Source organism: Mus caroli, chromosome 15 (genome assembly GCF_900094665.2).
Source record: "Mus caroli chromosome 15, CAROLI_EIJ_v1.1, whole genome shotgun sequence".
In the NCBI taxonomy this organism is placed as follows: Eukaryota; Metazoa; Chordata; class Mammalia; order Rodentia; family Muridae; genus Mus; species Mus caroli.
The window spans coordinates 57202231-57220522 of NC_034584.1; positions in this window are offsets into that span (position 1 = coordinate 57202231).

The window sequence follows — 18292 nt, forward strand, 5'->3', positions numbered from 1 at the left end:
AGAGAGAGAGAGAGAGAGAGAGACAGAGAGAGAGCCCCTGTGAGCATTTGCAAGGCTCCTAGCCATAACTCTGTTAATCAATTAACAAAATGGATTACCATTCCTCTCCTATCAGCTTTGTATTGCATAGCTCACGAGGTTCTTCCATCAACATTGTTCTTTGGTCAATGGTTGAACTCATTTTTATTGAGGGTCTATAATGTGTGAAGCATTTTACATAAATTATCTATAATCTATGCAACAGCCTGTCGACAAGGTCACATCAACAAGTTTAGCAGAGAAGAGTTGAAACTTATATTCAAAACTCACATTTATCTAACTGAAAAAAAAATCTACCATTTTAAAAACATTTGTTTGTATGTGGTATGTGTGTATGTGTGTGTTATGTGCATAGCAATACCACACATGTGCAGGGCAAAGGACAACTTGCAGGAGCTAATTCTTTTCTTTCAACATGTGTGTCCTTGGGACAGCTCATTGGCTCCTGAAAAACAAATTATTTCTATCAAATCAAATTGAGCATTAAAATATACATTGCAAAATAGAATTGTTTCCTTTTGCTACCTTAGAGATAAGACTTTGGACAAGGCTGTCCAGTTTCCTCTGTCTGAATTTTCTTATTTCTACAACGGAAAGAATTATGCACAGCTATCTTTCATATTGCCTCTCTCCTAAGTGGCCATGAGCCCTTGATTTGAGTTCATTGTCACAGTGCTGTGGGGCTACGACCCCATTTCCCAATCATATCTTTGTCAGCCCTCCAGGCAGCTGAATCCTGTTTGGCAACTAGTGGGATGATAACTGTCATTCCAAAATCTCCCCCAAATGCTGGGTATGATCCCTCGCTGAGAATTGCTATAGGCCCACCTCACCGCAACAAATAAGTAAACACAAAAGCTTATCACAAGATATTAGGAAATGTGTAACATTTTTAGAATACTTTCCAATGGAACTGAGTAGTTGCTAGCCAACAAACAAAAATCTTGAGCTGGAAGGAAATGGGGAAGACAGATCTGGAAAACTAAGGTGCAAACATTTAAAAAGAGGTGTTGGGAATGGCATCTGAGTTAAAGATAAGATGCATACATACACTCTTCTGCAAAGTTAGGTGTCTCATATCGAAAACCTCATAGATGCTAACATTTGCCCCTCTGAGAAATTGAAAGGGCTAGACAGTCATAATGGAATTCCAATGCAACTTCAGTGAATTCCAATAAAGAGATTTGCTGACCTGGGACTAATTTCCCTCAGGACATTACTGTCCCAAAGAAATGCTTTCAGTATAAGCATCCTGGACTCACTAAAAATTTGTAGGATACAAGGCCACTCTGTTCAACCCATGTAACATGTAGTTTCAGGACTTCATAAAATGATCATTTATTTTCCTTCCATCCTCTGGCCATCTTCTCCCAAGAATCAAATTAAAGAGTCTTTCTGACTAATTATCCAACTAGTAGCCATTAAGCAGCAAACACTCATTTCAGCACATATTGGGAGAAAATGGTCTCAGTGTTTTATCATCTTGCCTTTCAAAATACATGGATTCTTTTGGCACAGGATGCCTGAAAGGGAACACAGAAAATCTGATATCTAAACTCTCAGAAATACTTGTCATCTGGAGCATGGGCAACTCAGTGTACTTAGTATGTGTCACATGTGCTAGAAGGTGATTTCCTATGTTATATCTCTACTTTACCAGGCAAGAGTCATGCTGTATTTAAAGGATGAAGAAACCAAGGCTCAGAGAATTTTCTGTGTGTACCATAAATGGTAAGCTTCTTTTTTATACTATCGTCAGATGTGCATTGAAAGGTAAAATGATAAAACACTGAGACTATTATTTTCAGAAGTGATTCAAGTGGGAAACTAATTTTTTACATTTGTGTCAATAATTCATTTGATAGCAAAAAACTAAAAGAAAAAAGTGCTGTTTATCCTCTAAGATGGACCCTTTCTCCCTCCACCTCATGATTTTTGCACATGGTTGAAACACAGGTACAAGCCCTCTTTACATCCATTACCCCCTTGGCTCCTGGTGAAACTTCCCTGTCTCTTCCAAAGAGAATGACACCTTTCTCCTATACTCTCTACTTCCTTAAATGTCATACAACTTCCAAAACACCTCTGTATGATGCTTTTCTTCTGTCCAGTAAGCACTTCTGTCTAGTAAGAACTAAGTCACTCTGAGAATTGGATGATGTTGGTGACTTTCCAAAGCTCTGTGGTGCCCAGTGTGAAGTAGTCGCTCAGTGCCACTTTATAGCATGGAGGAGAAAGGGAGAGTTGGGAAATAGAGAAGAAAATTAGGAAGTCCAGAAGTGCCTAAAGTAAAACAGTTAAAGAAAGTGGGGTGGGAAAAAAAAGAAAGTTGGAAGGAAGAAGAAAAGGAGCAAAGAATAAGAAAGTGAAGAAGGGGCAAACAGAAGAATGCAAAGAGGTGTGTGGCATTGAGTATTAAGGCACTGAAAATCCTTCCAAACTAAGTAACTTTGAGAGTATTTATCTTTGCAGCATCTATAGGTCAGGAATATAGACAGATCTCAGCTTGGCATCCTGCCTTGAGATCTCAAGAGTCTTTAGACAGAGTGTGGCCACAGAAGGTTTAGTATGTATGCTTGAAAGACCCCTACAGGATGGCCCACTCACTTGATTCCTGACCAGAAACCTCACATTCTGTCTTATAAGCCTCTCAGTGGGGCCCTGCAAGGTAGCTGCTGGTTTCTCCATGAAATAAGAAACCAGTGAAAGAAAACAGGAGGAAAACCCATGGCCTCTCTCCCGCTCATGGGCAACTTTTCTACCTCCAATAAAGATACATCTCTGATCTTAGAAGCCAGCCAAGGGATCTTCTCTAATCTATTCTTAAACAATTTCTAATTCCTTTAAAAAAGATCCATACAGGTTCTATGTAGACATAACTGGGTTGGGGGAGTCATTCCACCCCCTACAGATGTATTTTGCTATTATAAACTGCTTTCATCTGTTTGCTGCCTGATTATTGCTGGTATGGAGAAAAAAAAACTCCTAATGATTTCAAGATTTATTTGGACACAGCTTTCTCTCAGACATTTTGAGCTCTCCATTTATTTCTTATGTATTAAACAAAGGCTTTGAATTTCTACAAAGACAATGACATGTTCTCCATGAATGAAAGTCTGTTCCCTCCTTTCCAATTTGTAACTATGTCTGGCAGTCATACCTTTAAGATGTGGTCCTTAAAAAGCAAATTAGCTTGAGAACATGTGGAGGAGTTATTGCTATCGCTTAAATGAAATCAACTTTGCCAAGACACTGAAACAAAGCAAGAATGTCAAGATAATTCAGGTCACAGATTTGGAATATCTTCAGAATTATTTAGCCTCATTCCCTGATTTTACCAATGTGTATTCCAAGACACAGTTCCCTGCAGATACTTGCACAAGTTTGCTCAACAAGGCATTGGCAACTCATAAAAATTTATTCTTTCTTCTTTCCTTCTGTGATAGCCAAGCGATACTCTAAAATTGCATGTATCATCAAGTATTCACTTTAAAATATGTCTCTCTGCTGAACAATGGGACATTGTTGGGACATTCTAAAAAAAAAATAAGAGGCATTGTCTTTAATTGAATATAAACCAATAATCCAGCTAATAGACTGATATTAAACTCAATACATCACTAATAAAAAGATATAAATATAAGACAGGGCCTTGTAAGGAAGAGGGGAAGTTCAGAGAGATGGAAGGGGGGCAATGATGCAGTGACATCAAGGAGAATTAATTATATTCATCTACGAAATTATCAAATAATTAAATCTTATAAAATAATATAAATATACATATATGGACATATACATATATGAATATGGATATATGTAAATGGATAGATGGATAGACACAGACAGACAGACAGATGTACAAATTAAGGTCAGAACACAAGTTTCCTCCTGAGAAACAGACTTTAAGTACAATCAGAGAACAGTTGGTTACCCCCATAACATTATTATAACCACAGCTATATATTGCCAACCTCTATTGTTATTTGCTTTTATTAAAAATAATTGTTTATACAATATGTTCTGATCATGGCTTCTCTTCCCTCATCTCCTCTCAGACCCTCCCCACCCCCTCACCCATCCAACCCCATGACTTGTTTCTCTCTTTCTACAGAAAAGAAACAGTCAAAAAAATGTACTGCAGAGTCCACCATGGCTGAGCAAGTATGAGTGCTCAGACACCACCTGTCTTGCCATCATGCTTTATATTTTTCTTACAGATTCCCACTGTGTCCTGAAGACACATGCTGCATATCCTTCTAGAAATCTTCATAACTGGACTCATTATTCATCAGTAATTTTTCTGTTTGATAAAGAAAACTCTCTGTGCTTCTTCAGGTCCATGTTAACCTCTGCTCGTTGTCAGTGAAATCTACTTGTGAAAAGAGATGACTGTTTATCTCCCTCTTTGTTCCTTAGATTCAGTTAAAGACATTAATTTTCCCTTTCATCAGAAATATAAAGATAATTTGGATTAGGTTTAACAACAGTAATTTATAAGTCCTCCATATAATGCATTGACTTGCAGTCTACCTGCTCTATCAAGCCACAAACTTCATGAGATCCCAAACTAAGTCTGTCCTCATTGTAACAGACTGCATCTTATACAATACCTGTTTCATCCTATACATTCAGTCTTAAGAACTGTTGTGTATGTGGAACATTTACTTTTATACTTGTTATGTGACACCGCAGCCTTTAATTCTTCAGTCCTTTAAAGAATCTCCGTTCTATTCTTTCTCAGACATGGCTGTGTGCTCCCTCAGTCCATTCTTTCTCATGTCTAACCACAAAGGCAGGGTGGTTATTTTAGAAAAACCTCTTAGTGCTTATACAGAATTAAATAATAATTTAAATATTGCAAGGCTTTGAAAAAGCTTATATAAAAGATAATGTGAACATATTCTATTATGATTCAAAATTCATTTTTAAGTGGTCCATTTCCAGTAACCTTTATTTATGCTGTAATGAGAATAATAAACTTAATAGCTATCCTTTATAGGAGGCATTTATTCACAACTCCTACTTTTTTTCAAAGATCTAAAGGAGTTAGGTTTTCTTGGGTGTAACATAGATACAAGACCAAACATCATCATTTATTCCTTTTATTGCTTTGAAAAGGATTGTAGGGAATAAGCCACCTTCCAAAACTGACCTCAGGCCTGAAGAGTTTCAGGATGGGAATATAGGACAATCCTACAATTAGCATTATCAAATTTTGTTCTTGTTTTCTATCCATGCATGTGCAAACTAATAATAATAAAATACATTAGCTCTTTAATAAGGCAATAAAGTATTCATTTGAGAGTTTGCCAAATTATTTTCAGGAAGTACAGAATGGGCCACATTCCTGGCATCCCTTACACAGCGTTAAGTCTCTGGCACTAATTGTCTAGCATGAAGAAAAACAAAATCCCACTCCAAACATCAGGTTTCCATCTTCCTGCAATATGTGTAACACATCCCAATGATGGATTCCTCAATCCTTTATACTAGTGATTTTTTTTAAAACTGTATAATGATCACTGAGTGGCACCAGATTGCAGTACTTAGAAAGTTATGTACAGTGCTTCCTTCTTTATGAACGTATTCTTCAGTCTAATGGTTGTATGGGATATGTTAACAAGTCTTAGCAATAAGCCCGTACTCTGTTGTACTGGTCATGTTCCACATGGAAGGAATTCCATTCTTAATTCTCAGTGCATAATGTAGAAAAGGAAAAGATAATACAGTATATTCTGTTCAACAGACCCAGATGGCAATAGAATAAAAGCTGTCATGTGGTCGAGAGTTTAAAAAATTGCACAAAAATTTCCTAAAGCTTACACACATATATCTGAAAGAGAGTCAAGAGAATATTCAGGCTCTCCTAACACTTGGCCTAGTAAGGATTCAATGACTAGAAGCGACAGACAAAACACTTGATTTTCACACAGGAACAGCTACTAAAGACTCAGAGGGCAGCTCTGGTAAAAGAGGAGGGGTTAAGACCATCCTCGGCATTTCTCTCAAGCATTAGCCTCCTTGCCCAAACTTACACACACAGTATGAAATGATATACATAGGGTTTGCCTACATTAGTGATTTCCAATCCATAGCCAGAATAGACAAGGAAATTGATTCAAGAAGGAAACTGTTTCTTGGTTTGTTGACTTAAATCTTTACCATTATTTACCAATTGCAGAGCAAAATACTTATGTTCAAGCAATGTTCTTGAACAATGGTCACGAGCAAAAGAATTTCATTCTAATTGTGATTGCTTTTTGATACTTGGTGATAAAATTGGTATTTCAATACACTGAAATCATTATTGGTTTTGATTCCTAAATCTCTCACCTCAGGTGAGTTAGAACTATTTCATATTGTCTATGTGTCCCTCTGAGATGACTCCATTTGTCTTTGATTATTTCTTTCCTAGCTGGCACAAACCATCCTAGACTTACTTACTAAGTGTCTGTACTGGACTGAAAACCATCCATTCTATGAAGGATCTCTGGACCCTTCCATCTAGGAAGTGATTTAAAAGAACAAGTGAATACATTTAAATATGTTCTGCATGGAGCAGGTTGGGTATGGATTCATTTGAAAATTAAGTAAATCGATGCTGAAAAACATGGTATAGAACAGTCATCCAGGTCATGTTTTTAAAACTACTCCTTTTATAGTGCTTCTAAACACAATTAATCTTAACAATATGAATTCAGTACTTGCTGGAGACATAATTTTAGGGAGCATAAGGAAGCTGGCTTTGGGAATTGTAGTGAAAAAAATCACTGTATGCTTATTAATTTGAGAGAATATCATCTAGTAAACCAACATTTTTGTAAAAGTTGAAAAGAATTGTTTGTTTGGAGCGGAATTGATTGACACAGCATCTTTTTTTCTTTTTCTTTTTTCTCTTTTCTTTTTTTTTTTAATCTAATGCTATACTAATGTTTGCTTTGAAAGATGCTTCAATGGTAATATAGTTTATATATGCTAGAATTTTCTGAAACAATACAATAATATATGTATAGCCAATATAATTGTAATGCTCTGCTGGGATGGTTTAGTGTTTTTGAAGTCTAAAACAGAGCAGATGTATTTGAATCTTTAGAATCGTTCCTCCATCATGCCTTCCCCTCCTTCAACAGAGACAACCATTATCCTCAATTTTATGTTTCTCATTCCTAACATAATTTTAAACCACCATCATGTATCTGTACTCATTTTGCATATTTTAAAGTGTGTTTACATATTCTCAGATGATCCACATCATTCTTCCATTCTTCGGTCTGTCTTTGCTTTTATTCGTCTGAACATCCTTTTGAAATACATCCTGGAAGTCCATGTAGCTCTTTTTACATGTGTTAACTTCTGCATTGTATTGCACTCTGTTAAAATATCACACTTTACAATCATAGCATTGGTAGTCTCACAGTGAAAATGTCTTAAAAGTTCCTTTCAATTTATTGCAAACAGTGCACAATGCCACATTTTTAAAACAAAATGTGCCATGTAACTGAGTATTTCTGTCTTTAGTATGCAGTAAAGATATTGCTATGTCACAGTGATATATATATATATATATATATATATATATATATGTGTGTGTGTGTGTGTGTGTGTGTGTTTGTGTGTGTGTGTCTTCCATTATGTTGATAAGTGTAGATTTGTATTTCTGCCATTTGTTTATTTAGATTGGTAACTTTTGGTGAAGTGTTTAATCTTCACAAGTCTCAACTTTTCCATCTTTAAAAGGGTCATGGTAACAATTGCTTGATAGTACTAAAAATTATATACTAGTACCTAAAATAATAATAACAACAATTACCTACTTGCACCTAACAATTACAATAATAGCAATTACCTGTTATTACCAATAATAATAATAATAATAGCAATTACCTAATAGTACCTAATTCTACTACTACTAAGAGTATTACCTGTTATTGCCAATAATAATAATAATAATAATAATAATAAAAGTAATAGTAATAGCAATTATTAGTAGTACCTAACAATAATAACATTTACTTAGTAGTACCTAATTTCTCATATAATGCTTACAAAATTTTGTGAAGAATCTATTTTCACTTTATATAAAAAAACTAAGTCAGATTCCTGAGTATATATACCTGAATGGTTCTAAATCAGTATTACAGAGAGACTTGTATATCCGCATTATTGATGCACAAGTTGGAATATCCAAGTTATAAAACCAGCCTAGCAGCCCTTCAGATGATGGAAGAGGAAAGGAATCATATTTTTATATAGCCATAAAAATGAAATTATAATATTTTTAGGAAAATAGGTGGAACTGGAGATCATCATGTTAAAGGCAATAAACAAAAGAAATAAATATTGACATGTTTACTTTCATAGGATATACATGAGTATGCAATAATACATATACACACACATATATGTGTATGTGTGTGTGTGTGTATTATTGCATACCAATGTTTAGCCTATGAAAGAAAAGGTGGTATATCCTAGAAAGAGAATATAAAAACAAAAGCAAGCTATAAGGCAGATCTAAAGGAAGGTAGAGGGGAAACAAGAAAATGTAATGAAATATTCAAAGTAATATGACATGAAACAGGAAAAGAACATATTTATGGAAAGGTAGAGGATGAGGAATAGAAAGATGGGTCACAAGGAAGGTGAATAGGAACAAGGTGTAATGTGTCATAATTGCCTTAAGATACCTTGATTTTCACAATAACAAAAAAAAAAAAACCTAGATTAGACTCATGAGCATACACATTTGCCCACAAGTACATGCACACCACTACCCTATACATCCCCTCTAACACAGAGAGAAAGTTAAGTACCTGAATAGAATAGAGGTTCATATGTAAAATGGCAACACTTCATTAGTAACCCCCCCCTTTCTCATTTGTCTGCATTAGCTGGCAGAACTGGCTTTAGTTAGAGTAAATCAGACCGACGCACAGTAGAGAAGGCTCTTGTAGACTCACACTCTACAGATAGCCTACTAATCCAGACTCTGTCTAAACCATGGGTAGAATTTACAGAAGTTTTGGGGTGGAGAAATGTGCCATGTAGTGTTCCTCCTCAAGGGAGCTTACAGCAGCCTTTCCAAAATTAGAGCCTCAAATCTTTATTATGGTCTGTTAATAAGTCAGTGGGCTTTTGGCAGAAAGGTGTAGTTTCCTTTGGTTCAAAAGTTCCTATGAAGGGTTCTGATGCATCTACGCAATGGTCTAAAGTCAAAATAGCATCTGTAATCTTTGGCTGAATACTCTCTCCTGTGGTGCTAGGGCAGCGACTCCTCTCTCCTTATTTTCATACATAACTGTTGGAAACATTCCTGCTGGGCCAAAATCTCTATATTTTGGAAACTTGGCATATAAATGGATGGTGGCTGAAAAGGGCCATTTTCTTTTTCCTTTCAGAGAACACTGGAAAAAGGCAGAGCAGCAGTAAGAAATGCTTGTAAGTTTGTAGGACAAACCAACTTGAAGTTGGATAAAGTTCTGTGCTCTGATTTTTTTTTCATGTTCATTTAAAAAAATTTTTGATTACCCAATTTAAAATAGTTCACAGCTCTGAGGATCACTTTCTTTAGTAGGGGTCAACATGTTTTTCTGCAAGGGTTCATTCAGATGGTCCTTTAAGCTATACAGATAATGCAGTCTCTGTTGTAACCACTGAGCACACTACCATTCTGGAATACGTTCAGATTTTCATGATTGACATGGCGTCACAGACACACAACTCTGAACTTCCTATAATTCCCACATGACTCAAAATAGAGTCACTCCCAATGTTGGTAACTGTCTAACAATTTACTGACTACGAAAAACCAGTCTTAACCGACAGGGGATTCAAAAGCAAGCAGCAAGTTTTACTTGATTCATAGGCTATAGTTTGGGGTTCTCTACTTGACACTATTTTGCTTTCTTATATTGCATTATGAGTTGTGAGAATTTGGTTATGTGTTATATAACTGGGACTGTCTTGTGCTTCATCCCAAGCCTCAGTTCTTGGACAGCAGTTACAGCATCGGTCCTATTTTCCTTACATTTATTAAAACAGTCACTTGGTCAGCATGTGTTAAATAAACAACCCGGTGGCTTTCAGGGGTGAGTGTGTGTGTGTGTGTGTGTGTGTGTGTGCTATAAATGGAGCAATTGCTTGACTCTATAAAAAGCTATGTCCATTGAAAAATTTTACATTGCATGTGGTTTTTTGCTCATTGATAAATCTTAGATCTTGAACAGGTATACAAGGTCATATATGGATATAAAAGATGACAGCAGAATTGAGGTTATCTGAGGGAATCGATGGGAATTATGGGGAGGGGAAATGAAAGGGACGGCTGTGGCTAAAGTATATGATGTACAAGTATAGAAATATATTTTAAGCCCATAAATCTGTGCCAGGAATGAATGGCAAAAAAAGAATGTTTCAGGGTTGCAAAGATGGCTCTGCAGTTACCAGCATTTGCTGTTTTTCTGGTATATCTCAGCTTGGTTCTCACCACCCATGTCAAGCAACTCACATCTGCCTATAACTCCAGCTATCTAGGGGTAGTTTTTCCCTTTTCTGGCTTCCACAAGCAACCTCACATATATTGTGTGCACATGTGTGTGAGTACACACACATGTGCACAGATACACACACACAGGCACACACACACACACACTAAAATAATTAAAAGAAAAAATAAAACCTAAAATATTTTATACAGTATACAATTGACCATTAAAGAAACAGTACAGAAAATGTGTCCTACACTTTGGAGTTTAGAAAGCTAGACTTCAGCTCTCTGCCTCATATATGAACATGAATTACTGCTTGCAATGTGCACTGAGTTGAAGAATCTGTCTCCATTTTTCTAAACTTCAAAAGGAGATCACATACAGTACCTCTTTCATAAGACTCACGAAGAGTTCTGCGCTCATTTCTACTTTCTTCTCTAAATCCATTCCCTGCTTCCCTGTTTCCATGCCCTGTTCTGCAGCCCAGCTGGTCCACATGTCAGGATCACACAAATATTCTATCTTCCACTGGATTCCATGTGAATTCTCTCCATGTGAGGAGAGAGACATTCATTTAGTTCACTCCTAACATCTAAAATATTCAGTATGTCTAGAAGACAGGTATCCAACATTGCCATAGAAATTATGGATGTGTAGTGATATTTGAAGTTATTATTGGATCTGATCATTTTAGTTCTGGTATAGGAAAGTTTTCATTATCAGCACCAGCATGCTACTGTATATTTCAGTGTTACTTATATCCCACTCAAGGTATGAAAATTGGCATCTCAAGATGGGTGAGATGGTTCAGTGGTTATGGGCATTTGTTTCTAAGTCTAATAAACTGAGCAGTTCGATTCCAATTGAAAGGAGAGAACAAACTCTTGACATTGTTCCTGCATATTCTACACATGCACTGGGGCACATACAACTGTGCATGTACATGTACACACACACACACACACACACACACACAAGCGCACCACCACCATCATCATCACCATCATCATCTTCCTCATCACCACCATCATTATCAATACACACAGAAAAAAGATTTATAATTCTGTCTGCTGCAACAAAGTAAAACTTTATGCCAATGATAGGATAATTATCCTCTTTTTTGTAAAAAAGAAAAAGTAAGTACAGTAATTTAATTCACATACATTTATTGAATATCTGTAGTACAAAAATAATATAATAAAATATTTTGTGGGGGCCAATGAAGGAGATCATACCAGACCTGAAGAGAGACATGGAAAGAATCTTTTAAAGTAAATAGGAAATGGTAAGCCTCATAGAAGAAAACAGAGAAGGCTCTGTAGGAGGGGGATGCTTAAAGGCCTGCTAAGTTCTGACAGAAGCAAGCAGAAACAGGGAATTCCTGTGTAAACTCCATCCACAGATTCCCAGCCTGGGATTTCAGGGGCTTTATTTTTCTCTAACATTGCCTTTGAATCTAACATTGCGGGCATCACCCCAAAGGCTGATTCATGGAGAAATTTTCTGACAGTGTGCCAGTCTAACCGGGAAGCTGTTTTTGAAGAGGTGAAATTTTTCACTCGCTAGTTTTTCTAACTACTTGGTAAATATTTTAAGCAGTAAAAGTGACTATAGAGTGATAGTAAATGCTCTGTCTTCTCCTTGTCCCCTTTCCAGAGCAATCATAGTTACCAGTTTTTCAGACCTATCATAAACGTCTCCTTTCATGTTACATATACATTAACAAACATCAGAACTTTTCTTTAACTTACTGTTTCAGAATTTTATCCAGAAAAACAATGTGTTCTGCTCAAACACAGCCCCAGTCCTTCCTGTCCTTCCTCTCCAACTCCCCTCTCACCACTTTTTTCCAACCTCATTTCATGTATTCTTTGTTAATCCCGCTTGGTGCTTCCAATATGTGCAAATGCGTTCCACTGGAATATGAGCATCAGAAGACGAGGCTACAACCTGATTAAAACTGGTCCTTTTTCTACAAGCAGCTCTAAATTACTAATAGCTCCTCAGCTAGGAGTGGGACCTCATCAGGACCACTTTGATCCATGCTGAAATTTTGGTCAACTTGATCTTATGTGGGTCTTGGGCATATAAAAGCCTTTTGGCTGATGCTTTACAAGTTCTGAAAAAGAAAAGAAAAGGAAAAAAAAAAAAAGGATTTGTCAGCCCAGTCTGTTATACCCAGCAAAACTGCCATAATTAGAGGAGAAAGGAAAGCTATCATGATGAAAGAATTTTAGAGAAATTTATTGCCACCAATCCAGCGCTATACTACAGAGAACACTTGAAGAAAAGATCAACATATCTATGAGGTGACAGAGAAAAATGGCAATACTAGGTCAGAGATGAAACAAAGAAGGACAAAGAAAATGAACTCAATAATATGCACATCTTTTTTAATACATCTAAGGAAACAAATTGTACTGGTTAGTTTTGTGTCAACTTGACACAGCTGGAGTTATCACAGAGAAAGGAGCTTCAGTTGAGGAAATGCCTCCATGAGATCCAACTGTAAGGCATTTTCTCAACTAGTGATCAAGGGGGGAAGGCCCCTTGTGGGTGGGACCATCTCTGGGCTGGTAGTCTTGGTTCTATAAGAGAGCAGGCTGAGCAAGCCAGGGGAGGCAAGCCAGTAAAGAACATCCCTCCATGGCCTCTGCATCAGCTCCTGCTTCTTGACCTGCCTGAGTTCCAGTCCTGACTTCCTTTAGTGATGAACAGCAATGTGGAAGTGTAAGCTGAATAAACCCTTTCCTCCCCAACTGCTTCTTGGTCATGATGTTTGTGCAGGAATAGAAACCCTGACTAAGACACAAATTATAGTACAATTTGCCATTTTTTCAGCGGTGAGATTATTACAAATGCACTCTCTATAAATCTTCCTCTGTTATGAATGTGTATAATATGCCTTAACAGATTTCTATTGGTACACTATCGTGTGTTTCTAAGTTTTTGTTATTACCACTATATTGCCAGAAAATCTATAGTATATTAAATCTTTATTTTAAAAAAAAAAGGCTGGGCATGGTGGCACATGCCTTTAATCCCAGCACTTGGGAGGCAGACGCAGGCAGATTTCTGAGTTCAAGGCCAGTCTGGTCTACAAAGTGAGTTCCAAGACAGCCAGGGCTATACAGAAAAACCCTGTCTCAACCCCCCCCCCCAACAACAACAACAAAAAACAGTGGAAAGACAGGGCATCAAGTAGAGGGATGAAGTTGTTATCTGACAGTCAAAAATTCTAACCTAGAATTGTTCCTGTCTGAATGAACTGAGGGGACAAAAATTGGAGAAGAGCCTGAGGAAAAGAAGGTTCAGTGCCAGGTCCAAATTGGGATCCAACTCAGGGGGATGCCCCAAGTCCTGACACTATTACTGATACTATGGTGTGCTTACACAAAGGAGCCTAGCATGGCTGTCCTCCAAGAGGCCCAACAAGCAGCTGAAAGAATCAGATATTTACACCCAAACAATGGACAGAAACTAGTGACCCCTGTGGTTGAATTAGGGAAAAACTGGAAGAAGCTGGGGAGGAGGGCAATCCTATAAGAAGAGCAGCAGACTCAACTAACCTGGATGCTGAACCACCAACCAGACAGCATACACCAGCTGATATGAGCCTCTCCCCCCACCCCCAACACATATACAGGGTAGGACTGCTGGGTCTAGACTCAGAGAAGATGCACCTGACCCTCCAGAGACTTGAGTCTTCAGGGAGTGGGGAGGTTTGGTGGGGTGGGGGAAGGTGGGTGCATCCTCTGGGAGACAGGAAGGGGGATGGAGGAGGTGTGGGATGTGGGGCAGTCTGGGGGTGGACCGGGAGAGGGATAAGGTCTGGACTTTTAAAACGATTAAAGAAATTTTAAAAAGCCTACTATTTAGTGTGTGTGTGTGTGTGTTTCACATCTTACACCCAGTACCACTCATCTCCCTACCCTCATACTTGCCCTTTACCCTTGCAACCTCCCCATCACAGAAAAAAATCTCATTGTGGAAGCTGTAGTGTGTCACAGTGTGTCCCACAGTACACCCTTTTGTCCACACTTCCTTGCTTGCAAATGTGCATTGCAATGACTCCTTAGTCTGGTATGAGGTCTCTGCCTTCTGCCACTCTATTGATACTGAAACCACACAGGAACTCTAGGTTACCCTGTCCTTGTCATGTGTCCTGGAAAGCCTGTAATTTTGGATGTAAAGGACCAGGCCCTTCATGCGCTCTTGCAGTATTTTAACTCTTTCTGTAAGTGTTTCTTTTCTGCAAAATAAGAATGACATGATACTATGTGAACACTACAGGAAGATTTTATATTTAGCATATTGTTAAATACCATCTGACCACTTATTAATTAGTTCATCCACTAATGGTGTAGGCACAGAAAACAGCTGTGTCACAGTACTGTCAATTTTAAAAATGCTTCTTCTCTTCTACTGAAAAATACTTTATGAATTTTCTCAAGCTTTGAAGAAACTAAACAACTTTAAGATGAAATGGTGTTGGAATCTGTTTCCATTTTTGGAGGACCTTATTTGTATTTATACTAAACTCTCTGTGTGTGTGTGTTTGTGTGTGTGTGTGTGTTTGTGTGTGTGTGTGCACGCACACGCTCAGGTATGCACATGCACAGGCATGTGGACACGTGGGCATGTGGTTGTGTTTGTGCACACATGGATGTGCTCATGGATGTGTGTACATGCATGTGAATGTAAGTAAATTTGTGAGAATCACTTCTCTGTTTCCACTATACAAATCACAAGAATTAAACTCAGGTCATCAAGCTTGGGATTAAATACTTTTGCTGGCTAAGCCAGTTCCCCGACTCAAAGCTGTAGTTTTAACTTTTACTTATAAAAATTACTTAGAAAACATTTTTATTCATTAAAGATTTTAATACTTTGTCTCATATATGCTGCCAATATTTTTCTACCTGTCTGTAGAGACTGATTTCATATCTCTTAATAAAATGAAAAATTTCAAATTTTATGAAGCTATATTTATCAGCATTTGCATAATTTGATATGATTTAGCTTTCTTAGAAATGATGTGGCTTGAAAATTATAAGAAAGGAATCTATTTTCATTTTATTGTTAAAAATTAATCCATCTAGAACCAGTTTCCACTTTAATAATAATTGTTCTTTTGTTTGTGGGTTGTACCAGCACCAGTTATTGAATATTCTGTCCTTAGCACACAGATTTAGAATGCTAACATTATCATAATCTGAGTAACTATATTATTTGAGTCTCATTCAAGACTCTACTGCCTTTCTTTGAAATTAGTATTCAGGCACTGATACGAAGTGCTATTACTTATAAAAGTTATATAATAATGGGCAATAATGTAGCCTGCTCCCTTATCTTTATTTTAATTTTTTTAGAGAATAGTCTTTATTTGAACTATAAATTCAACATCCCTAGCTTCATAAAAGTAGTAATTTTATTAGAAGTACATTCGATTTATAAATCAATGTAGTATAAATTAACATCTTTATAGTCTTGCATTAACTTAAGTAGAATGGAGCATGAATTTTCATTAATTCCAACCACATCTCAAGCATCTTGGGTTACTCTTAAGATTTTCAAGTATTTTTTTTTTTCTGTAGTGTCATATAGAATGATTATCCCACCCTGGGTGGGTAAAACACACTGATAAAAGTTTCTAAGCTCCTGTTAGTACAACCAACCATGCCAAAAAGTAGGAGGTATTTCTCTCTACACAGGAGCTGCTTATCTACCGAGTAAGAGGAACACTTGGGAGCCTTTATTAAAGATGTTTTCATATGTGTATATCAAGTACATCTCTACTGCCTTCTCTTTCTATGTCTCTATCTCTTACTTTCTAGCTTTTGGTTAGTGGTTCCTTTTAGCTCCTGGAAGTGACAAGTCCTTTTCGTATAGTGAAGTCAGAGTAAAAGTTTCTAAAATCTCTTTGCTAAAAATGTCTCTATGATCCTTTTCAGCAGCTCCTCTTGGGGTTTCTTATCTTATGAAAAGCTACAGAAGTGTATAAATGATTGATGATTTTGCTTTTTCTCTTATACATCTTAGGCCTCATAAATGATCCTGCCTCACTTTATCAGAAGGAAACTATCACAGTATATGGTTAATAGGGAATATAATCAGATTTTTGTAAATTTTGAAATTTTCTTTATTTATGTTTCGAATGTTATCCCCTTTCCTAGTTTACTCTTGGAAAACTCCCTATCTCCTTCCCCCTCTCCCTGCTCCCCAACCAACCCACTCCTGCTTCCTGGCCTTGGCATTCCCCTATACTGGGGCATAGAAACTTCACAGGACCAAAGGCCTCTCCCCCGATTGATGACCGACTAGGTCATTCTCCGCTACATATGCAGCTAGATCCATGCATTTTCTTTGGTTGGTGGTTTAGTTCCAGGGAGCTCTGGAGAATGTTATAAAACTGCTTTCTTATCTTTGCAAACATACTTTAGAAGCTTTAATATTTATGCTTTAACACTTTAAATAGCATTTCATATTATTTGGTTTATGAAACAAATCAATATTATTGATAATTTTAGTTACTTTTGACAAGGTACTTAATGTCTCCCACTTTAGTTTATTTTTTATTTTATGTGTATACGTATTTTCTCTGTGTGTATGCCTGTATACCACCTGCATGCCTAGTGTCCACAGAGGTCAGAAGAGAGCAACAAATTCCTCCCAACTAGGATTCCAGATGGTCATGTGCCATCATGTGCATGCTGGGGGATTGAACCTGGGTCTTCTGGAAGAGTATCCAGTGTTCTTAATGACATCATCTTGTTCAGTATCTCTTCTTGCATTTAATGCATTTTCAAGACTACTGAATTGATAGCCAAGGTTTTCATTTATTTGTGCAAATTGAAGCTGTTATTCCACATATTAATTGCCTCAGCTGTAATACTGATTTATTCTTTTTCATTTCCACCGTTTCTGTGTAACAGAAATTTAAAGGTAATTCAAGACATTATTTTAAAAAGGACACTTGATTTTTGTTGTTTTGTTTGGGATTTTATTTTTGATCTGACCTTTTCCACAATTTTCACAAATTTATGTCATGAGTATTCATGTTGTAAATAATTCACATAAGCTGCCATTAAGCTTAGCTCATTGAAATCTTAGAATGGGCCCAGCACTGTGCCCCATAATGAAGACTGTATGGAAGCATTCTACTTGTTGTTTGATATCTACAGAATATCTCAGTAGACTCAGGACTTAGTAAAGCACCAGAATATAGGAACACCTTGGAAACTGCTGGGAAAACAGAGACAGGTTCTCTCAACCACAAAGCAGCAGAATGAGTCTCAGTCTGGATGTTTGAGACATCAAGGTAAGCATTAGCAAATTACAATTATATACAATTTTATGTTATCATCTTATTTTATATTTTAGTTTTGACAATCCCACTTTATAACCCTGGCAAACCTGGAAGATATACTCCTGGTACATATGTTTTCTGAATCTTAAGATTTAAGAGAGCTTCTTTTTACCCTTTAACAAGGACTTTCACATACACAACAACAGGTTGGTTTAATGTAGAATTCTTGAATCAAATTCTGTGTCCTGTTAGACCCTATGATTTTCTTCTTTTTTTAAATTTTTAATATTTTTATTACATATTTTCCTCAATTAGATTTCCAATGCTATCCCAAAAGTCCCCCATACCCCCCCACACACACACACTTTCCTACCCACCCATTCCCATTCTTTTGGCCCTGGCATTCCCCTGTATTGGGGCATGTAAAGTTTGCAAGTCCAATGGGCCTCTCTTTCCA